The following is a 27,101-nucleotide window of genomic DNA, read 5'->3' as shown; positions in this document are numbered from 1 at the left end:
CTTCTTGGTGTAGCAATTTTAATGGCCAGTAGTGTACTTCGTTAAGTCGTCAACATGTAGGTAAACAAACAAAACAGGAGAAAAAACAGTTAAGTCACAATATTGACGTCTTTAAATGCACAGTTTTCGAACAAATATCCATAACTAGTGGCAAAAGAGTAATAGTGCACCACAAAAAAGGGTAAACGTTGTGAATAGTATGAAGGAAGAAGTTTGGAATATAGAAATGTGTTTATGTTTCGGAAACCAAATGGTAGTCCCACCTCCGGACCAAATGAGAGGCAACGCAGATGCCAACAAACTGTAAATAACATAAAAAAGTTACATAAAAAAGCGACATGAATCTAAAATCTAAAAATAACACACATCAAAACAAAACTGTATCGTTGTAGATCCCACTAAAGATGCTCTAGGGTAAAAGAAGGCAAAACGTGCCTGGGAGACATAAATTACAGTGCAGCAAGCAAAAGGCGCTTTTTAGTTACAAATCAAATTTTGCTTACCTAAGCATTGAGATAATTGGAAGTGGGATATATTCATATGACGTAACGTCTTGGTAACAACGGGAGATGAACGGTCTATACACGAGCGTCAGCCTTTAGGAAATAAGGTCATACTCCAATTTCAAGATTAAACGACTACCCGTTACCAACATTAGTAAAGTGGTTTCCTCAGAACGAGAAAAAGACATATATACACTCTCAGCTCTGTAGAAAATGCCCAAAATTTCGTAAAAACCGCCAGTTCGCGTTACCGTTTCCGTGAAACTTTCATGTCCTTATGCACAGTGTCTGTATTAATAGCCATTTAACTTAGTTTTCCGTTTGTAAGTGCCAATAATAATGTTGTACAGCTTAAAAATATTGGAGACCCATTAAAATTGTAGGCTTGCTCGCATTTATTCTGTAGGTTCATTGAGTGTTTTTCGTGATCCGCACTCTTTTTCCGTACCGGTTTGCAGTTGCTGACCCAGTGTCTCAGATTCCGTTTAAGTGGTGGGCTGCATGGCCGTCGGATCCGTTCTGCTCCGCAGAAGGGCGTGCCACCAGTTTCTCTCGTCTGAAAATGGCACCGACGTAGGTGAGAGTCGAACAATGGATGCTCGCCAAGCTAGCCTTTCGCAGTAACCACAACGTTGCCACACGCTGCGTCATTCGATACTGGTCTGCAGTCGCACGGAATATGCAGACCCACCGACAAATACATCTAGGGAAGGCGCTAATGACCTCTCGCGATCTGGTTACTTGCCCCTCGGTGCCAGAAGAGGAAAAAGCTAGAAGACTTTACGATCTGTTAAACAGCCACCATCTACAGACCTGCTTTCGTGTGCACACAATCCTCCAGAGAGCAGTCCGGTAACATGATTTATATCTACATCTACACCTATACTCTGCAGTCCACCTTATGGTGCGTGGCGGAGAGTACCCTGTACCATTTCTAGTTATTTTCTTTCTTTCTCCACTCGCAAATAGAGCGAGGGAAAAACGACTGTCCATATGCCTCCGTATGAGCCCTAATTTCTCGTATCTGCTCATCGTGGTGCTTATGCGCAAAGATATGTTGGAGGCAACATACGTTGTGCAGTGAGCTTCAAATGCTGGTTCTCTAAATTTTGGCAGTAGTGCCCTCGAAAAGAACTTTGCCTTCCCACCAGGGAGTCCCATTTCAGTTCCCGAAGCATGTCCGTAACACATGCGTATTGTTCGAACCTATCACTAACAAATCTAGCAGCGCTCCTTTGAATCGCTTCGATGTCTTCCTCTAATCCGACCCCGTACAGATCTCAAACATTCGAACAGTACTCAAGAATAGGTAAGCAGTAGCGTCCTATGTGCGATCTGCTTTAGTACTCTTCCTAAAATTCTCCAGTAAACTGAAGCCGACCATTCGTTTTCCCTACCACAGTTCTCACATACTCGTTCCATTTCATATCGCTCTGCAACGTTACGCCCAAATATTTTAACGACGTGATTGCCTCACGCAGGACACTACTAATGCTGTATCCGAACATTGCTGCTTGTTTTTCCTACTCACCCGCATTAACTTACATTTTTCTACATTTAGAGCTAGCTGACATTCACCACACCAATTATAAATTTTGTGTGTCATCTTCTCCTACAGCTACTCAACTTCGACACCTTATCATACACCACAACACGATCAGCACACAACCGCAGATTGCTGTCCATCCTGTCCGCCAAATCATTTATGTGTATAGAGGAAAATAGCGGCCCTATCACGCTTCCCTGAGGCATTCGTGACGATACCTTTGTGTCTGACGGAGGACAACGTACTGGGTTATATAACTTAAGGGGCTCCGGAAAAGCTCAAAATCATGAAAAGTTCAATTTTTACTTTTTTGCGTTTCCTGAATCTGCAGACTATTACCTTTTAATAGATATATAATTTATTCAATTCCGAAGACTACAACTATTTTTAAATCTTTTTTGAAATGTGTTCTACATGGGCGTGACCCACTGTGGCGCTGTTAAACTGCTGTCAAAAGGTGTTATTATTAACGTCCGTGTTCATCAGGTACATTTTAGTCTGCCTCATGCAATAATGGAGGTGATAAAACCTATTTTCAGAGACTTAGCAGCACCTGAACTGTTGAAAAAGTGTATTCACGGAAAAACTCAAAACCCCAATGAAAGTGTAAATAGTGTTATATGGTCGAGAATCGCCAAGACTGTATTTGTTGGAATAGAAACACTTCACTTTGGTGTGTATGATGCTGTTGCAACTTTCAATGATGGCAACATTGTAAGGTGCAAGGTATTTAGAAATATGGGAATGAAGATAGGTTCTAACATGGTACGAGCGATGCTTGCTTTAGACAAGGAACGCCTTCGGGCTGCAGACAGGGCTGTAAAGAGTCTAGAAATACAAGCAAGAGTAAACAGGATGAGGAACAAGAGGAAGCTGGAGGAGGAGTTTGCAGAGGATGAAGATAATCCATCCTATGGACCTGGAATGCACTAAAAAGTTAATCCAATCTTTGTCGCTCGATTCTCAAAACTTTTATTTTCTCATACTAATTACTTGTTTTCTTAGGATCTTCCAAACATATTTGTTTCAAACTTTCAGTAAATGTTACACAGTACCTTCTGCATAATTTAACACAGCCTTTTTCCAAAAAACTGTATATTTTTGAATATATAATTAAAAAATTGCAAAAAAATGTTGTGAATTTTCATTACAATTGAAAAAAAAATCATCTTTAATAACTGAACTAAAATTTTGTAAAATCCGTGTGTTAAGTTGTAGCCCATATTCCAATAAATAATCTGTAAAAAGTTCAACTTCCTACCTCAAATACTTTGTGAGGAAAGATGTAATTTATAAGCGTTATTTTAACATTGCAAGTATAGGGCGTTCCGGAGCCCCTTAAGAAGTCTTCGAGCCACTAGCCTATCTCTGAACCTGACCCATGTGCTCTTACGTTCTTTAACAGCCTGAAATAGGGCATTGTATCATATGCTTTCGTGAAACCTAGAAATATGGAATCTGCCTGTTGCCCGTCATACATAGTTCGCAGTATATCATGCGAGAAAAGGGCAAGCTCAATTTAGCACTAACGATGCTTTCTAAAATGGTTCAAATGGCTCTGAGCACTATGGGACTTAATATCTGAGGTCATCAGTCCCCTAGATCTTAGAACTACTTAAACCTAACTAACCTAAGGACGTCACACACATCCATGCCCGAGGCAGGATTCGAACCTGCGACCGTAGCGGTCACGCGGTTCCAGACTGAAGCGCCTAGAACCGCACGGCCACACCGGCCGGCGATGCTTTCTAAAACCGTGCTGATTGGTGGATTTAAGCTTCTGGGTCTCAAGAAAATTTGGTATATTCGAAATCAGAATATGTCAAGAATTTTGGAGCAGACCGAGTTTAGGGATATTGGTCTTTAATTTTTCGGGCCGTTCTTTTGCCCTTCTTATGGCAGGTCAAGTAGACTTTTTAACGTTATATACTGTGTGAAATCTGATGTGTCGGCAGCTGGGCCAACACCTTGTAGTTCGAGATGGCTGAAAATGCACGCTAGACTAACGCAGACGGGCGTGAAGTACTGGAACAGGCTACGTAATTAATGCTATGAAGAAAAGTACGTAGCTGGATTAATACTTATCTTTAATCAATCATTGTGGTACATCGCTCTTGACTATACACAGGAGACTTTAATTACAATCACTGTAAGGCTAATGGCGCCTTGCTAGTTCGTAGCCATTAACTTAGCTGAAGGCTATTCTGTCTCTCGGCTAATGAGAGAGAAAGGCTTCGTACATCTAGTCGCTAGCTAGGTCGTCCGTACAACTGGGCGAGTGCTTGTTCGTATCACGAGACCTGCCTTGTGGTGGCGCTAGGTCTGTGATCACACAGTGGCGACATGCGGGTCCGACATGTACTAAATGGACCACGGCCGATTTAAACTACCACCTAGCAAGTGTGGTGTCTGGCGGTGACACCACAAAATCTTATCGGCATAAACTATAAATTGTTACTTGGATATAACTCACGATAACACCCAGCACAGTATTAAGGTTTATATTCATGCTGTACGACATATATCGCATTAGTTTTATTCCACTGGCTAAAGACGACTTAGGGCAACAGGCAATGGGCGGAACTTCTGCTATCTATCCCGATGACACCACCACATCGTCAGCAGCCAACGTCTGTGGATGGAATCCACAGTTCCTGATCCATGCCATGGTCTTCACATCGTATAATTTGTGTTTCACTTAATATTCATTACGTTACATGTTTCCCTCAGTTCTGTTCTACTCTGTATTACGGAGTACGGTCCGAAGATGACAAAAGTCGGGTTGAAACCGGTCATCACTTACTAATAAAAGTGTTTCTGTGCGACAAGACCGTTCTTTATAACTAGTTCATTGCGACCGCTGATGTTCCCAGTATGTTTACATATATTATCAGTGGTCGTTCACTTACTGTTCGTTCACTGCCATGCCTTATGCACCCGGTACTTCACTTACTGCAAGCCCTAGATGAACGCCACCTTCAGATAGCAACTTCAACACTCCATAGACAACGAAGGAGCTTACGTGGCCCCTAGTCACCATTGGGCACATCCGGAAGGCCTTCGGGTGACATGTGGACGCCTAGACCGAATTTGGAAGAGTATTAGTTAGTGAAGTGCGACGGCTGACCAATTATGGATGAGGATAGCTCCCTAGTTTTTCTCGTATGTTGGAAACGTCGTTATGTTACACGCTGCTAGGTAATATTGCGGTCGCGCCACGAGCAGTCCGGAGCCGGAAATGCGAGGGGCACGGTAAGAGGAAAGTGTCCTGTGCACATGCCCAACACCAGTAGTGAAATCTAAGCTGTAAACATCAGCCGTCTCATTAGTTGTGTGGTAAGTGGGCCGGTACTGGTAGCACATTCCTAAAAGCTGCTACGACTTCTACTGGCGCGGGGATAGTACATCTAGCTGTATAATTCTATGGTCGAGAGAGTATCACACACAGGGAAATGGAACATATGAGTAACAGTGTACCTATTGTGTGCCAAAACCTGTCATTTATAGATAAGGGATACTGTTGCATTTTCAGATTCTGTGGCAGGATTGTAAGAAACAATCTAGCAAGACCGTTATGTCACAGCTTATCTTCCGGAACAGTTTCCCATATTTATGCCTTCGCGTACTCTGAATACCACTTGTTAATAATAGAGCCCAGTAGTGTCCTGGACGGCAAGTATTCAGCACAAAGATATCGTCAGGAGCCCCCAGGGACGTGTGGTACGACTGCTTTCGTTGTCTATACACGCGAACTTGCTGAAAAGTAATGCCTCCGAATTTTTCGTCTGTATGTAAGGGCCTTACGTGCGAATATCGTTGTTCACTCGTGATTTCTCACTTGATTAGGTCGTTAGGTGTTTCAGAGCCTATGTCAGCGACGTCTAGTATTTATGTTCCACGTCTGTTTACGCCGTTTTAACAGAATTTGTTGTAAAAGTTGCCCATTTACAGTTGAGTACATACAGTAGTGTAAATGCACGGGGGTGCTGAAAAGTAGTGCCCCGAGTTTTTTATGTGCAAACTCTTAAGGCTTTTCAAATAAAAATACTTTATTATCAGTCTCATTCTTATCCTTCATTCTAAATACACTCCTGGAAATTGAAATAAGAACACCGTGAATTCATTGTCCCAGGAAGGGGAAACTTTATTGACACATTCCTGGGGTCAGATACATCACATGATCACACTGACAGAACCACAGGCACCTAGACACAGGCAACAGAGCATGCACAATGTCGGCACTAGTACAGTGTATATCCACCGTTCGCAGCAATGCAGGCTGCTATTCTCCCATGGAGACGATCGTAGAGATGCTGGATGTAGTCCTGTGGAACGGCTTGCCATGCAATTTCCACCTGGCGCCTCAGTTGGACCAGCGTTCGTGATGGACGTGCAGACCGCGTGAGACGACGCTTCATCCAGTCCCAAACATGCTCAATGGGGGACAGATCCGGAGATCTTGCTGGCCAGGGTAGTTGACTTACACCTTCTAGAGCACGTTGGGTGGCACGGGATACATGCGGACGTGCATTGTCCTGTTGGAACAGCAAGTTCCCTTGCCGGTCTAGGAATGGTAGAACGATGGGTTCGATGACGGTTTGGATGTACCGTGCACTATTCAGTGTCCCCTCGACGATCACCAGTGGTGTACGGCCAGTGTAGGAGATCGCTCCCCACACCATGATGCCGGGTGTTGGCCCTGTGTGCCTCGGTCGTATGCAGTCCTGATTGTGGCGCTCACCTGCACGGCGCCAAACACGCATACGACCATCATTGGCACCAAGGCAGAAGCGACTCTCATCGCTGAAGACGACACGTCTCCATCCATCCCTCCATTCATGCCTGTCGCGACACCACTGGAGGCGGGCTGCATGATGTTGGAGCGTGAGCGGAAGACGGCCTAACGGTGTGCGGGACCGTAGCCCAGCTTCATGGAGACGGTTGCGAATGGTCCTCGCCGATACCCCAGGAGCAACAGTGTCCCTAATTTGCTGGGAAGTGGCGGTGCGGTCCCCTACGGCACTGCGTAGGATCCTACGGTCTTGGCGTGCATCCGTGCGTCGCTGCGGTCCGGTCCCAGGACGACGGGCACGTGCACCTTCCGCCGACCACTGGCGACAACATCGATGTACTGTGGAGACCTCACGCCCCACGTGTTGAGCAATTCGGCGGTACGTCCACCCGGCCTCCCGCATGCCCACTATACGCCCTCGCTTAAAGTCCGTCAACTGCACATACGGTTCACGTCCACGCTGTCGCGGCATGCTACCAGTGTTAAAGACTGCGATGGAGCTCCGTATGCCACGGCAAACTGGCTGACACTGACGGTGGCGGTGCACAAATGCTGCGCAGCTAGCGCCATTCGACGGCCAACACCGCGGTTCCTGGTATGTCCGCTGTGCCGTGCGTGTGATCATTGCTTGTACAGCCCTCTCGCAGTGTCCGGAGCAAGTATGGTGGGTCTGACACACCGGTGTCAATGTGTTCTTTTTTCCATTTCCAGGAGTGTATTTATTTCTCAACATAATCACCCTGGCGAGGAACAGATTTCTCCCAACGGGATACCAGTTTGTTGTTACAGCCACTGTATAATGTCTGACTTTATTAACTGAGCCTCTGCTTGCACTGCTTCATAACTGTCAAAGCAAAGTCATCGGAAGTGCTCTTTAAGTTTTGGAAACAGATGAAAATCGAATGGGACCAGTATGTAGGATGATCGTTGACAGTGAACCCGAGGGGTCGAATTGTTGCAGATGTTGCAGCGTTCGTGCGTGGTGCGGCATTGTCATATTGAAGGAAAGGGTCCACCATGTGTGGACGAAGTCTTTGAATTCGTGCTTTCAGTTTTCAAATGGTTCAAATGGCTCTAAGCGCTATGGCACTTAACATCTGAGGTCATCAGTCCCCTAGACTTAGAACTACTTAAACCTAACTAACCTAAGGACATCACACACATCCATGCCCGAGGCAGGATTCGAACCTACGACCGTAGCAGCAGCGCAGTTCCGGAGTGAAGCGCCTAGAACCGCTCGGCCACCGCGGCCGGCCTTTCAGTTTTCCGAGGATCTTGCAGTACCTTGCAGAATTCATGGTGGTGCCTCCAGGCGTGAATTCTAAATGGACGACACCTTGAACCGCACAGAACGTATTGAGCATGGCTTTGAACTTTTTTGGCGTCGGCGAACCTTTGATGCTCTCTTGTTTTTGAGGTCAAAGTGGTGAACCCAGGTTTTATCCCCTGTCACAATGTTGTTACGGATCCCATCTCCCTTCCGCTCAAGTCGGAAAAGAAATTTTTGACAGATGTCCAATGTCTTCTGTTTCATGTCATGAGTGAGCAGTCGAGATACCCACGTGCGCAGTTTTCTGTACGGCAGTTCCCTAACGATGGTCTGTACACACTCTTGCGATATGCCACACGTATCTGAGAGCTGTGTTCGTATTATCTGCAGATTTTCTCTGCTGAGTTCATCAACCCTGTTCCAATGAGTCTTATCGGATACCGTACGCGGTCGTTCACACCGAGCTCTGTATCACACGTTGATGTTATCACGACAGTTTCCTTCATTAAAAGTATGAACAACCAGCGTCGCACATTTCTGGTGGGGATATAATCGTCGCCGTACGCAGATTTCATTCTTCTGTGGATTTCAGTTGGAGGCACGTTTTCTGTGGTTAAAAACTGTTTCGCACGCAGCGGCATAGGTAACATTAAACACCGCCATGTTACACGCTACAGTTCAGAGCCCTTTAGCGGCAGAGGGTGAAGCGGGAAAGTCGACAGAGCAGTGTGCGTGGCGTGTGATAACTGATGTTAAGAACGGAATAAATTTCGGAGGCATGTATTTTCAGCAGAAACTCGTAACTTAGTTTAACAGCAGCAAGAAGCCTAGTAAAAATATACATAACATGTAATTGTTCAGCCTACATTGAAAACAGAATAAAAATTTCGCATGTGTTACTTTTCAGTTCGCCGTTGTAGATAAACTATGTGAGTGATAGCGTGAGCACCAATGTGCGAGTATTTGCTGATGACGCTATAGTGCGTGGGAATGGTCGTCGTCGAGTGACTGTGGAAGGATGCAGGATGACTAGAATTTGTATTCTGCGTCATGGATGACAGTTTGCTGTAAATGTAGAAAAAATTAAGTTAATGCAGATGTAGGAAAACAGTATTGTGATGTTCGAATACAATATTAGTGTTGTGGTGCTTGAGACAGTCACACGGGTTAAATATCTAGACCTAACTTTGCAAAGCGATATGACATAGAACGAGGTTGTAAGTACGGTAACAGGGAAGGCTAATGATCGACTACGGGTCATTGGGCGAATTTTAGTAAAGTGTGGTTTATCTATAAAGGAATCCGCATATAGAACACTAATGCGACCCATTCTTGTGTGCTGCTCAAGTGTTTGGGATCCCCACCAGGTCGGATTACAGGAAGACTTAGAACATTTCACAGGCATGTCCTAAGACGTTTCACCGATAGGTATGATCAGCGCACTAGTTTTACGGAAATGCTCTTCGAACTCAAATGCGAATCTCTGGAGGGAAGACGACGTTCTTTTCGCGAAACACTATTGAGAAAAGTTAGAGAACTGTCGGTTGAGGCTGGCTGCAGAGCGATTGTACAACCGGCAACGTATATTTTGCTTACAGACCCTGAAGACAGGAGGAATCAGGGCTCGTACGGAATCATACAGATAGTCGTTCTCCCTGTCTCCCATTTAGGAGAGGAACGGGAAAGGAAATGATTAGTAGTATTACAAAGTACTCTCTGGTTTGTACCGTATGGGGGCTTGCGCAGTGTGTATATACAGGGTGTGCATATACAGGGTGGTCCGTTAATAGTGACCGGGCGAAACATCTCACGAAATAAGCATCAAACGAAAAAACTACAAAGAACGAAACCCGTCTAGCTTGAAGGGAGAAACCAGATGGCGCTGTGGTTGGCCCGCTAGATGGCACTGCCATAGGTCAAACGGATATCAACAGCGTTTTTTTAAAATAGGAACCCCCATTTTTATTACATATTCGTGTCGTACGTAAAGCAATATAAATGTTTTAGTTGAACCACTTTTTTCGCTTTGTGACAGATGGCGCTGTATAGCCACAAACGTATAAGTACGTGGTATCACGTAACATTCCGCCAGTGCGGACGGTATTTGCTTCGTGGTACATTACCCGTGTTAAAATGGACCGTTTTCCTGTTGCGGAAAAGGTCGATATCGTGTTGATGTATGGCTATTGTGATCAAAATGCCCAACGGGCGTGTGCTATGTATGCTGCTCGGTATCCTGGAGGATATCATCCAAGTGTCCGGACCGTTCGCCGGATAGTTACGTTATTTAAGGAAACAGGAAGCGTTCAGCCACAAGTGAAACGTCAACGACGACCTGTAACAAATGATGATACCCAAGTAGGTGTTGTGTTTTAGCTGCTGTCGCTGATAATCCGCACATCAGTAGCAGACAAACTGCGCGAGAATCGGGACTCTCAAAAACGTCGGTGTTGAGAATGCTACATCAACATAGATTGCACCCGTACCATATTTCTATGCATCAGGAATTGCCTGGCGACGACTTTGAACGTCGTGTACAGTTCTGCCACTGGGCACAAGAGAAATTACGGGACGATGACAGATTTCCTGCACACGTTCTATTTAGCGACGAAGTGTCATTCACCAACAGCGGTAACATAAACCGGCGTAATATGGACTATTTGGGCAACTGAAAATCCACGATGGCTGCGACAAGTGGAACATCAACGACCTTGGCGGGTTAATGTATGGCGCGGCATTATGGGAGGAGGAAGGATAATTGGCCCCCATTTTATCGATGGCAATCTAAATGGTGCAATGTATGCTGATTTCCTACGTAATGTTCTACCGATGTTACTATAAGATGTTTCACTGCATGATGGATGTGCGGCACATGGCTCGCGTGCGGTTGAAGCTGTATTCAATAGCATACTTCATGACAGGTGGATTGGTCGACGAAGCACCACACCTTGGTCCGCACGTTCACCGGATCTGACGTCCCCGGATTTCTTTCTGTGGGGAAAGTTGAAGAATATTTGTTATCGTGATCCACCGACAACGCCTGACAACATGCGTCAGCGCATTGTCAATGCATGTGCGAACATTACGGAAGGCGAACAACTCGCTGTTGAGAGGAATGTCGTTACACGTATTGTAAAATGCATTGAGGTTGACGGACATCATTTTGAGTATTTATTGCAATAATGTGGTATTTACAGGTAATCACGCTGTAACAGCATGCGTTCTCAGAAATGAGAAGTTCACAAAGGTACATGTGTCACATTGTAACAACCGAAATAAAATGTTCAAACGTACCTACGTTCTGTATTTTAATTTAAAAAACGTACCTGTTACCAACTGTTCGTCTAAAATTGTGAGACATATGTTTGTGACTATTACAGCGCCATCTATCACAAAGCAGAAAACGTGGTCTAACTAAAACATTCATATTTCTTTACGTACTACACGAATATGTAATAAAAAATGGGGGTTCCTATTTTAAAAAAACGCAGTTGATATCAGTTTGACCTATGGCAGCGCCATCTAGCGGGCCATCCATAGCGCCATCTGGTTTCCCCCTTCAAGCTAGACAAGTTTCGTTCTTTGTAGTTTTTTCGTTCGACGCTTATTTCGTGAGATAATTGGCCCGGTCACGATCAATGGACCACCCTGTATATGCAGAAGGAAGGAAAAAGATTGGGTTTAGCCTCGTTTAGATGGAGAGATCATCAGAGAGGGAGAACTATCTCGGCTTGGGGAATAAACCTCGCTCCTTTTCACGGGAACCATCCCAGTCACCTTAAACATTTTAGGGAGGTAGCGGGTAACCTGAGTCTGGATGTTCCCTAATACTAGCCCAGGCTGTTAGCACTGTACCACCTCGCTCAGTAAGGACAGAGGTATGCATGCACATATGAAACTAACAAATTTACCGCCGGCCGCGGTGGTCATGCGGTTCTAGGCGCTCAGTCCGGAACCGCGCGACTGCTACGGTCGCAGGTTCGAATCCTGCCTCGGGCATGGATGTGTGTGATGTCCTTAGGTTAGTTAGGTTTAAGTAGTTCTAAGTTCTAGGGGACTGATGACCTCAGATGTCCCATAGTGCTCAGAGCCATTTGAACCATTTAACAAATTTACCAAATTTTTGCCTTCGGGTACTTTCTGAATCAGCGCAGGATACATTGGCCAATGTGCAGTGACAGTTTTTGTCCGAAGCGTTGGGCGAGTCCATTCGTTTGTTCGAAAGAGGAGGCCGTCAAGTGTTTGCCACCTTCTAGCCAGTTGGTGGTGACGGAATCGAGGCGCACGCCCTGCAATATTTCTCAAACGATTTTACAGAAACTATTCTGTGAAAAAACTGTAGCTTTACTTATAGCTTTAGAGATGTCTATCTGTCAGCAATCTTGAGAAAATTGATCTGATCTAGCACTCTCATTTGGGATCGCGCCGTTCCAGTGATAAAGCCAGAGTGGAATATCCACAACATTCTTCATTTCAGATACTGAAATGAGTTATTCCACTAAATACAAACTTTTTCGGTGAAATAATGCAATTTTTAAGGGTCACCAGTAGTTGGTGAAACGAGAAATGCTGTATGTTTTGGAACAACATAAGTGAAGACTTCGCACATTCTTTTGTACTGAGGATATACTTTTTCATAATCGACTGACCCTACTTTTGCTCGGTTCTTCACTTAAATTTAATAAACCACTGTTTCAGAATTCTCTCGCAATTGTGTTAGTGATGTTAGTGTGTGTAAACTCCACTGTGTTGTGGCAAAATAACCAAATTTTAACATGGCATCCAGAGAAATATGTAGGTTTTTCTCAAAATTCGCCAATCATGACGCTGCTCGGAAAGTTACATATGGTCAACAAGCCTGGCGAAAATAAATCGTTGCATCTTCGGCGGAGTTCTCTTTAGCTACTAACCAAGCAGAGGTGACAGATCTTTTCGAATGATCACCATGCTAGTGTGGGCGTGGAGGGGCTCCCCTTAATATTTACAATTAAATGTGAGCATAGGCTTCAGTTTAGAACGGCACTTCCCCTCCAGCGCTCCGCATTTCCCCTACAACGTCTGCCCCTAACCCACACCGCTGCCGCTCTCCCCCGGCGCTTGCCCAGCCATCTATACATCTACCGGCCACGGTATTCTGTGCAGACACTGTCACTCGGTTTCTGTCTGACTACATTCTACTCTCGTGGAAATAAAGAGTTACACCATGAACACCTTAGCAGTACACTACCACACTGTTACTCCAATACTCCCATGCCTGTGGGACATATTGATTAAACTCCATATTTATGCGAGCTTATTTTCAGTTTTTAAAAAAAAAACAGTTCCTACTCATGAAGAGTACTGTTTGCTTCCAAGGCATAACGGATACAAGTGTGTATTCATACTTGTGGGAGTCAAACCTCATACTGATGTTGATAATAGAAATCAGTTCAAAACAGAGTAAATATTTAATTATCTGATATCAATTACTTAATATGTGTAATGTGACAAATGTCTTCACAAAATTTGATTAATACTGGTACTTCATGGTGTAATGTAACCTCTTCCATTTCTTTTACTGTAGTACTGTGGTGTTAATGATGGACTGTTACATTTCTATCCTCTGACACCACAATAAAACACCACGAATATGTTATGGTGTTCTTTGGTTCAGTTGTGAGGTCACTGTGTATTCCCACTGGAGTGTTTTTCAATACGATTGTCCACTGTTTTGTAAACTTTTGTCTTTGCATACACCAATTCCTATGAGCCTACTGCCGCGTGGGATTAGCCGAGCGGTCTAGGGCGCTGCAGTCATGGGCTGTGCGGCTGGTCCCGGCCAAGGTTCGAGTCCTCCCTCGGGCATGTGTGTGTGTGTGTGTGTGTGTGTGTGTGTGTGTGTGTGTGTGTGTGTGTGTGTGTGTGTGTTTGTTCTTAGGATAATTTATGTTAAGTAGTATGTAAGCTTAGGGACTGATGACCTTAGCAGTTAAGTCCCATAAGATTTCACACACATTTGAACACACATGAGGCTACTGTGTTAGCCTAATCATGGATTTCACCCTTTGCTGATCAGTATTTCTCTACAGTTTCTTTTCTGCCACTACAGCTGTCCTCCACGGGTTGTATTTCTCGTTGTGAAACACACCAGACATGGTTTCCATCGAAATCGGAGCTCATTTGCAAACAAGCTGGTGCATCACACGGAGTGTACTTCCCAACTTGTGGCAGCAGTTCTCTCCAATGGCATTTAAGCTGTATCTGACTATCAAATTTCGGAAGTTTATGAAAATGAACGTATCTAAAACAGCTGCGTTAGCTCTGAAAAGGCACAAGTACTCCCTCGTCCATACGCAAGCCATGTTTTTCTCCCTGTAATACACACATATCCATGAACATGATACAAGACAAAAGAAAACTTCCATATTCAGTAAGTAGGGACGTCAGCTTTTAATACTTCCGACACAAATAGTGTAGTACAATTTAACAATAGGCCTCCACAGAAGATAAAAGTAAAAATGATGAAATAATTTTTAAGCCGAACACAAGGGCCATTCTTATTAGATCACTGCTACTATTCACGAGAAGAATTTAATGAAGAAATGATGTATCCCACAAACGGGAAGATTTTTAGATTAATAGATAAATACGGAATTGCAATCCATGTAGGCAATCTTGCGATTAGTTGATATTTTTCCCCTGACATGTTCACAAAATCGAACACAATCTCTCCTAAGAGTGATACGATTTTTAAAAAATATTTGGAGATAGCATAATGCGAACTAACAACATTTGACTTCACAACTCTGGCCTACTGTGCCATACATGATGTTTTTTTTTCTTTCTTTTCTTTTTTTCTGAAATTTATCTTTTATCGTACTCAAATACAATGAATTGCAACGTTTTACAAATGCTGATAGTATAGCAAGGACGTAATTTACTGTGTAAAACCCATCAAAAATGTGGTTCAAGAGACTGCAATTCAATTGCAAACGATGTAATACAACGTGGCGCCTTACAAGTTCTGCTTGTGATGTAGAACGCGATCTTGCAGCTCATTGGCCACGTTTCTCTCGAAAAATCTAGCTTGTCGTATTCAGTCATCTATGCTTTGAATGCTATGCAACGAGAAACGCCGTGTGACGTCACACAACTCGACCAACTTCTCTTCACGAACGTTTTTACGTGCCATGTGAGGAGGAAAACTTCAATTTGAGTTTTTAGGATACTTGTGTAAAATGTGCTAAGGTGAACTGTTCCATGTTTCTCCTTCTTAAATGGCGACGTGTGTCACCACATCCTGTAGGGCTGAAAAGCTCTGGCTTTTCAGTATAACATTTGCTTTCCTGAGTGTTGTATTTTTTATTTGTACTTTAAAAAGAATCCCGTTACGGTATTCATAACATGGAGCAGAATTAAATTCCTTAGATATAAATTGCAATTTAGTTCCGACGCAGATTTTAATCTGCCTCTGCGCTCTTCACATCTACCCATTCTCGAGTATTCAATCTACAGGGTGCGTAAAAAAAAAAATGTATACGCACTTTGAAGCGTCATAGAAAATTTGCTTCCCGTTCTACAATGTTAAATTTCTGGAAATGGAAAGCTTAAAGTCCAATTGGAAAAATAAATGTACTTTGCAAATGTGATTAATGTGCAAACTGGTGGCCTTCAGCATCAATACATTCCTGAGTACGAGTCACCACTGATTCCGTACATCGTACCAAAGTGTCCAATGAGATTTCTGCGCACACCGCCTGAATCTCATTCCAAAGTGTGTCCAGGTTACGTGGTTTACATTTGTACACCTGATCTTTTACTGTGCCCCATAAGAGGATATCCAGCGGCGTGAGGTCTGGAGAGCGTGTAGGAAACTCGATCGGTTCCCTGCATCCTATCCACTGGCCTGGCACATTGTGATCCAGGTGTGCTCGTACGTCCCTATGATAGTGCGGCGGGGCGCCATCTTGTTGGAAATAAAACTCATCATCACCATATTATGCACGAATGGCAGGGAATATGGAGTCAGCAAGTATTGTTAGGTACGTTTCTGCAGTAACAGTACCTTCAAAGCTTCAAAGCGGAAAGGCCCAATGAGTCCCCTTGCAGACAAACCACACCACACATTTACACCAGGCAAATTCACAGCCTTTTCAACTGTAATGTGAGGATTATCTTCAGCCCAGTACACACAATTGTGCCTATTGACAGTTCCATTGAGTTTGAATTGGGCTTCATCCGACCAAATTATGCTACCCGTAAATCCCGGTTCACGTCTCACCATCTCCTGAACCCATTTACAAAATTCTAACCTTCGATCTGGATCGTCGTCACTTAGCTGTTGCACCAGCCTTGGAATGTACACACGAAACTTGCCTTTCTTCAGAATGCGTAGCACACTACTAGCACTTACATTACTCTCAAGTGCCGCTTGCCTTGAAGATTTTTGAGACGAACGTTGAAACAGTTCCAAGACCGTAGTTGTGGAATCATGACTTGTAGCTGTACGAGGTCGCCCTGATCGACCTTTATACACATCACACACTGTTCCATGAATTTCGAATTTGTCTCTTAGACGTGTAATTGTTAACCTTGAGGGTGGTTCTGTACCATACTCACTTCTCCACTGTCTTCGAACCGCAGCTACATTCTCAAAGTTCCAGTACTAGTTAATTACCTGCTTCCGCGCTTCAAAGTTCAAAGGCACCTCCACCATGTTGCAGTTACTTCCTTGCCACTGCTGCCACCTGCTGAAGAAACATAACATTACTTTCTCACAGATATTTAACATTGTAAAACGGGAAATAAATTGTGTATGACAGTTCAAAGTGTGTGTACATTTTTTTGACGCACCTTGTAGTGGTCAGACACGATGTTTTTGTGTTTTCAGTTGCTGATGTATTCGTACTGCCAAACGTTACTTTCACCTGCAAAGTGTACTCAGTCGCCCTTCGATTGAAATATCTGGTGCTTCAAAATTATTTTGCTAACATCCATTGCGACGGATATGATCAAGTAGGGACTACGATACAATTTCAGTTCCTTCTAATTTGCTCTTTTGTTTATCTGCAATATTCTTGCACTTTTCTCCATGTCTCTTTTTTCTCTTTCTTCAGACCACTTTACACTTGTTATTTTGCAGCTTCTGTCATGGTATCCTCCTGAATTTAACACTTTCCTTCTGAAAGTACCCCTTTCTGCTGCTGCTTTTGTACGTATGTTGTGTATTTGTGTTGATTTCACAGCTGCACCTTGTGAATTTGTTTTCCCAAAGATGCTTGAAGATTTTTTCGGTCATTCATCCTTTATAAATGCCAAAAAAATCAGTCTTCTTTTCTTATTGTTTATATTTTTTTCCATTCTGATATACTCGACTTTCATTTCTTAATTTCCAGGCTCATTCGCTCCATGTTGAACCTTAAAATTATCCTCATGATGCTAAATTAGTTATGGAAGAGTGTCACTTTTAGTAACATAATAGTAAATTTATAAAAGAAGAAAACGAAAATCATTGAATGACGCGGTGTCGGGGACATTGCAACCAAGTAATTTGTATATTGTTAATTAATATTCTTCTATTAGAACAAAAAAAACACAACTTCTAGTTCAGGCAAAACACTAGTGGGAATCTGTCTTGGCTGAAACTAAGTCCAATACACAGTATAGTCACTCTCCAGAGCGAAGTCCATTACTAAAAAAAAAAATGGCGTGTGACGAGGGCCTCCCGTGGGGTAGACCGCTCGCCTGGTGCAAGTCTTTCGATTTGACGCCACTCCGGCGACTTGTGCGTCGATGGGGATGAAATGATGATGATGATGATGATGATAACACAACACCCAATCCCTGAGCGGAGAAAATCTCTGACCCAGCTGGGAATCGAACCCGGGCCCTCAGGATTGACAGTCTGTCGCGCTGACCAATTTTTTTTTTTTTTTTTTTTTTTTTAAGTCTCATTTTCTTCGTTTCGTTCGTTGCATCTGCTCGGGGCGGACGTCGTAAGACACCCGTTTAAGTTCGTCGTTGATCGATTAACTCAGTTTTTTTTTTATTACAGAGGCCAGCTAACCCTCTAACCGAACACGCTGAGCTACCATGCCGGCAGACTGCTGATTCAAGACTGCCACTAACTCACTGGGCCGTAAGTTAAACAGCCACTTGGACTGACGTTGGGAATCTACATGATTTGCTGTGACTGGCGAGCGATATCATGTGTTTGCTCATCGATTTCTCAGGCAGAGAGATGTCATCCCTCTGCTTGATTGGTGCACGTAACGAAGATGTGGAAAGTAATGCAGCTGCTGCTAATGGTCTCAGTGCAAGACCACCAAAATACTCGCTGCTCTGGCATCATCTTGATGTAGGACATACTTGCACGCCACTTGCAGCACAATGGCAGACTACGTGGCAAAGGTCGTGGCATAGGATACAGAAAAGTATTCGTACAGTTTGTGAACAAACAGAAACAAACAATGCTATACACTAAACTCTCGCTAATACGGCCCTCGGTAGGCCGGTCTCTCAGTAATCCGGCACAAAAATGTAGTTAGTTAATTACAATGTTCAACATTCCTGTACACTTTGAAATTGTGGCCTTCTTGCGGATCATTATCATGGCTTCTAAAGGGAAACACATTATGCTAGACCTCAAGCAGAAACTCTGAACTAGATACAAATTGAACTGCGGTTCTTTGCAGAAAACAAATGTTGCTGGCAACAGTGTTGAACGAGTAACTATTTATGACCAAACTTCGGCAGAAAAGAGGTAATCATAAGCTCACAGGAAAGTTACGATGAAACGGATGATGAAGAAGACGACATAGGAGGAGAGAACATGAGGATATATCAGACCGCGGGTGCTGAAGCTGGAGACGTCATCCTGGAGTGCATTATGCAACAATAGGAAACATGGCAGGACTTATGAAATGCTTGTAAAGCCATCGTGTAATAAAGTATGCTACCGTCGCGTAACATCATGGTGACAACTAAAATTTGGAACATATTTCATAGTGAATGTCGAGTGATAGTAATAAGCATGAACACATTCAAGGGCTAAGTTTTCTGTAAAAATTGATTGTAACTTTTGATCTGATAAAGTACAATCCCTATGTGTTTATACTAAATTTTAGACACTCTCAACAATTCGGCGAGGAATGGCCGATTTAGCAAGTCTAGTGTAGTACTTATAGCTGTCAAGGGAATACAGTAGTAATTATGTCCTAAAGAACTACATAAATAAAATCTTAAATTTTTCAACAAGAACATCAAACGCATAGAAAGCAATCCAAAAAAATGATTCCAAGCCTTAACTTTTTTAAAAAAATCTCCTAATAAAACTGATTTTTTTATTTGACAAAAGAGAAAAGGCATACGGCACCAGGATAAGCCCAAATGCATCTGATTCACGGCGCCAACCAAAAATTCATAAAGCAAACATCCCTACGAACCCAATAGCTTAATATGCCAGCAAAAAAAAAAAAAAAAAATTGTATTCTGAGTCAAAACTACATAAATGATAATCATTACACACTAAAGAACTCAAACGACCTGATACAGCAAACTAACGATGTTCACATTGCAGACAATGGAAATTTTATTTCCTTACATGTAATCGACGGTTGTACGCTGATGTACCAGTTAATGAAACGATTGAAATTGTTGAGCATAGCCCCCATGATGTTTCTCTCTAATGTATGTAATTTGTGTAATTTATAATTCAGTGCTAGGCATTAATTGCATAGAGGCACTACTCTGTTTTAATACTTTACTTTTTTCATTTCTTGATACGTAATCCTGATTGATAATCTTTTTTGTTGCTCGATATGCCCTTTCGATTTATGTGTCATTAAGTTTCCTTTAATTTACATCTATGGTCACAAACTTTTTGTTAACAGATTACCGGTTTCGGTCTATAATGACCATCATCAGATGTGCAGCAAAAAAGTAGAAAAAACATAAATACACCCGCAGATTGTCTACAGCTTAAAAACAATAAATAGACCACAATGAAAAGTACTACTGACATATATATGCATTTGTGCACCTTAAGTATGAAGAGGCATACCTGTTTTGTAAAAACAAAGTCTTCATGTACTGCAGCCATAGTGGCATCGTCAAATGTTAAATGCAAAATCAGCACCAGCATCGTCAAATATATATAAATAACATCGTGTTGTCAGTAGCATTACTGTTCAAAACAAGCTGCGGTACAATATCCACAAGATGTTTGTGTTGTAAGTTCACCAGATGTCGCTACTGTCGGCATACACTAGTTTTCAATAATTAATTGAACAGCGTAAAATAAAGGGGAAAACAATAGTTGAAGTCTGAAATGATGTTATTTATATATATTTGAAGATGCTGGTGCTGATTTCGCATTTAACATTTGACGATGCCACTATGGCTGCAGTACGTTAGGACTTTGTTTTTATAAAACAGGTATGCCTCTTCATACTTAAAAAGCGCACAAATGCATATATATATATATGTCACTAGTACTTTCGTTGTGGTCTATTTATTGTTTTTAAGCTGTAGTCAATCTGCAAGTGTATTTATGTTTTTTTCTAATTTTTTGCTGCAGAAAAAAAATGGTTCAAATGGCTCTGAGCACTATGCGACTTAACTTCTGAGGTCATCAGTCGCCTAGAACTTAGAGCCAATTAAACCTAACTAACCTAAGGACATCACACACGTCCATGCCCGAGGCAGGATTCGAACCTGTGACCGTAGCGGTCGCTCGGTTCCAGACTGTAGCGCCTAGAACCGCACGGCCACTCCGGCCGGCATTTGCTGCAGATCTGATGGTCATTATAGACCGAAACCGGTAATCTATTAACAAAAAATTTGTGACCATAGACGTAAATTAAAGGAAACTTATTGTATGTACGGGTCACTGTTTTATTCGCGACACTGTCGCAGCTTGTGAAATTATGTGACATTGTTTCAGGCTGAGGAATATTATTATTCCATACAACTCTTGTTTATGCAGGTTTTGAAGTTTTTAAGAGGCACGACAAATGATACCATGCATGCTTAAAACTGGACTTGGCAATAAGCAGTGGATATTTCTACCTATTCCAGCGAGCAGCGACTAGATAACAGCGGGAAAGATGTCTGGTTGTATGTAGCCCATGTCGGGGATTGTCATTGAATCAGGGACGGGCAGTGTAGCTTTTACTGGGAATTCGGTAAAGTACTGTAAGCTTTCTGTGCAGGAGAGTCGATCCAAGATCTAATGCAGGGGATTTAAATTCTCCACAGCGCTCCGCTCCGCAAATGGATCTCTTTTTGTTGCCTGCAATCTGGTCAGGGATTATTCAGCAAGTCCCGGCTTTGCAGGGATTCTCAGTTTTGCTCTTGTTAACTTGCAGCTAAGGCGGTTAAAAACACGCACGCTGGAGGCAGGATTGGATTCTCGACTGCAGCTGCGCTGTTTCTACGAAGCTAGAAGCCTTCCCAGAGTTAAGATATCTGCCGCGGCTATAGCTGCCGTGTTACGTTCACCTGGTGACTTGATACCAACATGCACACTACGAGCTACTGGGCGTTCCAGCAGCGCATAGTGTGCAAGGCACACTTACTTGTGTTAGTGATGCACGGTGTTTGTTGTACAGTAATGATGGTTAATATATCTGAAACCGATTGCGAACAGCTGATCGCTTACAAATCGATCGCTTCAGATAAAAACTGCTTTGTTCATCATAATTTAAATTCTACGTAAGAAAAGTTGGTTCTGAAGTAATGGAAGACACTTTTGGCTACTACACCAGTTTGCTTGAAATTATCCTTTTACTTGGACCATATATCATCGGCTTCCTTCGTGTGGTTCAAGTTTTCCTATATGGTTTCTCTTATAGAAATTACCCACAGCTGTACTAACTTGTGTGGAAGTCAGAATCAATTCTTACCCTCCGTGACATGATACGTTTTGTGAGGAATGGTTGCCATCAGCTAATCCTGCAGAGCCTGATGTGATAAAACAAGGCATCCATAATTCTGAAACACTTTTTTTTAGGAATTCACTTCTAAGAAATTGATGCGTTTCCGTCGAAGCATTGGATCAAAATACCTCGCTTCTGACAACTAGTTTCATTTAAAACGCGCCGTTTTACTTATTAAATTGATTTAATCTAATAATTTAATTTATTAATTAAAATATCAGTAAAACATGTCAGTAACTTTCATAATACCGGGTGATCAAAAAGTCAGTATAATTTTGAAAACTTAATAAACCACGGAATAATGCAGATAGAGAGGTAAAAATTAACACAAATGCTTGGAATGACATGGGGTTTTATTAGAACCAAAAAATAAACAAAGTTCACAAAATGTCCGACAGATCTCTTGCGCGCGTCGTTTCGTGATGATCGTGTGCTCAGCCGCCACGTTCGTCATGCTTGGCCTCCCAGGTCCCCAGACCTCAGTCCGTGCGATTATTGGCTTTGGGGTTACCTGAAGTCGCAAGTGTATCGTGATCGACCGACAGAAAGACAACATCCGACGCCAATGCCTCACCATGACTCCGGACGTGCTTTACAGTGCTGTTCACAACATTATTCCTCGACTGCAGCTATTGTTGAGCTATGATGGTGGACATATTGGACATTTCCTGTAAAGAATATCATCTTTGCTTTGTCCTACTTTGTTATGCTAATTATTGCTATTCTGATCAGATGAAGAGCCATCTGTCGGACATTTTTTGATCTTTTGTGTTTTTTTGGTTCTAATAAAACCCCATGTCATTCCAAGCGTGAGTGTCAATTTGTACCTCTCTATCTACATTATTCCGTGATTTATTCAGTTTTCAAATTTATACTGACTTTTTGATCACCCGGTACCTTTCCTAGACAAAATCCGATTACAGTTTTGTTTTACTCTGACAAATTGAGAAGTTTCATGCATATCATTTATATTTTGGGCTCAAATGGCTCTGAGCACTATGGGACTTAACATCTGAGGTCATCAGTCCCCTAGAGCTTAGAACTACTTAAACCTAACTAACCTAAAGACTTCATACACATCCACGCCCGGGGCAGGATTAGAACCTGCGACCGTAGCGGTCGCGCGATTCCAGACTGAAGCGTCTAGAAGCGCTCGGCCACTTCGGCCGGCTATATTTTTTGTTTTTCTGTTTTTAGCGTTTTCCACCCTACTCAACCAGGTTCAGTCAAGACATTACAAACGCAATTGTGCCTGCGATCAGAACTGGTAATTTCTGGGAGATTCCGAATGTCATTATGAAACACTGGACTATCTACATTACACGATCCAGTCACGTCAACGTGCAATAACCACTTACAGACGGCAGGTGGCAATACTAGCAGTGGAGGTTATGTAAAGCGTGTCAGTGAAGAAGGGAGCGGTGGGGGAAAACAGTGGATTGGTTCGCGTAATGCGGTTTGATTTATCTGACGTCCAAAAGGCTTTCGGGCCAAGGGTGGAGGCATACCGTGCGTGTCAAAATGGCGCAATCCTAAACTGGCGCTGAGGCAACTGTGGTGCACCAAGGGGCAGGGGTGAAAAACGGCTACGGAGGTGTGTACGGTCGAACAGATGGGCAACTGTTCAGCAGTTGACCACCTAGATGGACCAGGGGGTTACCAACAATGTCTCCACAATGGCTGTTTTGCTGCAGATGGATCTCCGCACCAAGAGTCTGTTCCATGCACCAATGTTAACTGGTGTTTAGGCTGGAATTTGTACCACCAATATCGCGACTGGACGTCCACTGAGTGGCGACAGGCTACCTTTTTCAAATGAATTATGCTCCATTGGACAGATGGCAAGCATCTTGCAACAATTGTCATAAGTGCCCAGGCTAGAGGAGGGAGCATTGTGGTCTGGGGAATGTTTTCGTGGTGTTCACTGAAGGCACAGTGGATCAACACAAGTATGCATTTATCCTTGGGGACCACGTTCACCGCTGGCCGGAATGGCCGAGCGGTTCTAGGCGCTACAGTCTGGAATCGCGCGACCGCTACAGTCGCAGGTTCGAATCCTGCCTCGAGCATGGATGTGTGTATTGTCCTTAGGTAAGTTCTAAGGGGCTGATGACCTCCGAAGTTAAGTCCCATTGTGCTCAGAGGCATTTGAACCACGTTCACCCCACATCTAGTTGGGTTTTCCTCGGCACGATGACCTCGACCAGCAGGACAGCGCAACATGTCACACAGCTCGCAGCGTACGTGCGTGGTTCGAAGAGCAGCCGGATGAGGTTACACTACTCCCCTGTCCACCAAACTCCCCGGATGTAAACCTAGTTGAGGATCTGTGGGACCACCTCGGTGGGGCTGTTGTGCCATGGATCCTCAACAGTGAAACCCAGCGCATTGGGATCTGCATGCCTTCGCATCCCTGTCTGTACCTTCCAGAACCTTGCTGAATCTCCGTGTCTCATAGTGGTCTTCGCTGCAAAAGGAGGTTATTCAGGGTTTTGGACAGACGGTGACAATGTGACTGCACAGTGTGTTACTCCCAGCATAATTTAAATTTGCACAATACTATAATTTAGAATTATATATGAATACCTTCAGCTGCTGACCGGCGCTGATATATATCAACGGGGACAGGTGAAAATGTGTGCCCCGACCGGGACTCGAACCCGAGATCTCCAGCTTACATGGCAGACCTCTATCCATCTGAGCCACCTAGGGCACAGAGGTTAGTGCGACTCCAGGGAGTATTTCGCGCACGCCTCCCGCGAGACACACATTCTCACCTTCTCTGTCCACACACTACATTCGTAGTGTCCCTACCCAACACACTCATTACTCGTGGAAGAGATTCTTACCAAGTGCCGTAAGAGTTCGGGTAATATGTGTGCATCCGCACAGAAGAAGAAGAAGTTCATGGCCAGTATTGCCAGAACTATATACTTTTATGGATATCCAAACAGGTATATACTTAATTTAATTCATAAGATACTTCGTATTTGTGACGTACGGCTTGTCTGACGACATGAGGATGACGTCGCTGCACACTAGAGTAAAAGCAGTAGTCTGAGCTGAAGGAGGATCCTTTTTGCCAGTAGCACTTGCGTGGGCGGTTGCTGTTGTGAGACTTGGCAGACGCTTTAGCATAAGTCAGGTGTGGGTACGTTTACAAGATGGCGCTGCATTGTGTCTGCCTAGGGTGAAGGTGGCAATATCATATCCTTACTACAAATAACTAGACCGATCGCCGGCGCTATTCTAGCGCTCCCATATTGAAGCCGCCAGATGACTTGACAGATGCAAATAAAGTTCGTGAGTACTCTGAATCCGTTTTGGAAAATGCATGAAAATGAAATGCTTGTTCCATTTTATGCCGGAGATTACAATTATTCAAGTCCAAAATAGTTGGAGGAAAAATACGATGCCGCGCGGGATTAGCCGAGCGGTCGAGGGCTGCAGTCGTGGGCTGTGCGGCTAGTCCCGGCGGAGGTTCGAGTCCTCCCTCGGGCATGAATGTGTGTGTTTGTCCTTAGGATAATTTGGGTTAAGTAGTGTGTAAGCTTAGGGACTGTTGACCTTAGCAGTTAAGTCCCACACATTTGAACATTTGAAAAATACGATAAAATTGCGGAAAGGAAGGTCGATAAAATTGCGCCATCTAAAATAAAGACTGTAAAATGAGCGCAAGAGTCAGACGCAGAGGATGTGTCGGGAAACATTAAACAATAACGAAGATTGAAAAACTTGATAAATGATAAAATAACCCCACTATTTGCTATCTTTCGATGTATACGTAATACAGAACATAAGGAAACACTAGGAACAGACTTGATTACTCAGCAAGAGTTGCAAAGTATACATCGTTTTATTTATTTTTTCAGCTTCCTTTTCTTGTGTGTCATACTCGTCAAATCATTAGACCAGTGTCCGCCCCCGGTAGCTGAGTGGATTAGCCGGCACGGTAGCTCAGCGTGTTAGGTCAGGGAGCTGGTTGGCCTCTGTAATAAAAAACTGAGTGGAAGGATCAACAAACGAACTTGGCTGGATGTCATGTGACGTCATCAACGACCAAACACTACGATCAACAATGAAAAAAAAAGTCAGCGCGATAGAATGTCAATCCTAAGGGCCCGGGTTCGATTCCCGGCTGGGTCGGAAATTTTCTCCGCTCAGGGACTTGGTGTTGAGTTGTCCTAATCATCATCATTTCATCCCCATCGACGCGCTAGTCGCCGAAGTGGCATCAAATCGAAAGACTTGCACCCGGCGAACTGTCTACCCGACGGGAGGCCCTAGTCACACGACATTTACATTTTACTAGACCAGTATTCACTTTTGTTCCCACAAATGACGCTTTCAGCATGGGAAGAGTTGCCTCACTTCTCCGCAACGGCGTGGTAGGAGCTAGGGAAATGCTGATTCACTGAGGCAGCAAAAAGCGTCAGTCGTTCAGTGGATCGATGTCATGTTGTTTATGAACAGAACAGTCAGTGTTATTTGAAGTGTTCAATTGTTATTTGTAACACTAGAAGATCACCTCAAACATAGATATGAAGACGTGGACTGGCAACCCTGGACAACAAACGCCTGTAAGACGAGTTTATTCCGCGGGAGTTGTTGATTTGGGAATGTGCGTTATTATTGAGTGTTCATGTTAATGCCAGTTACATCAACAATGATAAGATCTCGTCGCACAGCGTGCGTTCCTGACTGAGAAAAATCTTCCGACGCAAAAATACGTTTGGAGGATTTCTCCTCAAAAAATGGTTCAAATGGCTCTGAGCGCTATGGGACTTGACATCTGATCTCATCAGTCCCCTAGAACTTAGAACTACTTAAACCTAACTAACCTAAGGACATCACACACATCCATGCCCGAGGCAGGATTCGAACCTGCGACCGTAGCGATCACGCGGTTCCAGACTGTAGCGCCTAGAACCGCTCGGCCACCCCGGCCGGCGATTCCTCCTCAATCTGGGGCACTGAACAGGTGCGACTGATAGACAAAATAAAAAAGATCCAAAGAAGAGCAACGCGTTTCGTCACGGGAGATGGTAATCCACCTCCAACTGTAAACTGGAAA

At 43.5% G+C, this 27,101-nt stretch overlaps 1 protein-coding gene across 7 annotated transcripts in view; it reads left to right on the top strand.

Moving 5' to 3' along the window:
- LOC126462885 (protein-tyrosine sulfotransferase-like) overlaps nucleotides 1–27,101 on the top strand; it is a 970,604-nt gene that overhangs the window by 111,308 nt on the left and 832,195 nt on the right. The window contains exon 1 of one of the 7 annotated variants that reach the window (XM_050096110.1): nucleotides 18,206–18,228. The exons of the other annotated variants lie outside the window; for them this stretch is intronic. The gene's annotated coding sequence lies outside the window, so the exon portion shown is untranslated. Of the gene's footprint in view, nucleotides 1–18,205; nucleotides 18,229–27,101 lie in introns of those variants that run through there. 7 annotated transcript variants of the gene reach the window in all.

This window comes from Schistocerca serialis, chromosome 1, assembly GCF_023864345.2.
Source record: "Schistocerca serialis cubense isolate TAMUIC-IGC-003099 chromosome 1, iqSchSeri2.2, whole genome shotgun sequence".
NCBI lineage: Eukaryota > Metazoa > Arthropoda > Insecta > Orthoptera > Acrididae > Schistocerca > Schistocerca serialis.
The sequence above is the reverse complement of the archived record's forward strand: the minus strand, read 5'-3'. Positions and strand labels throughout refer to the sequence as shown.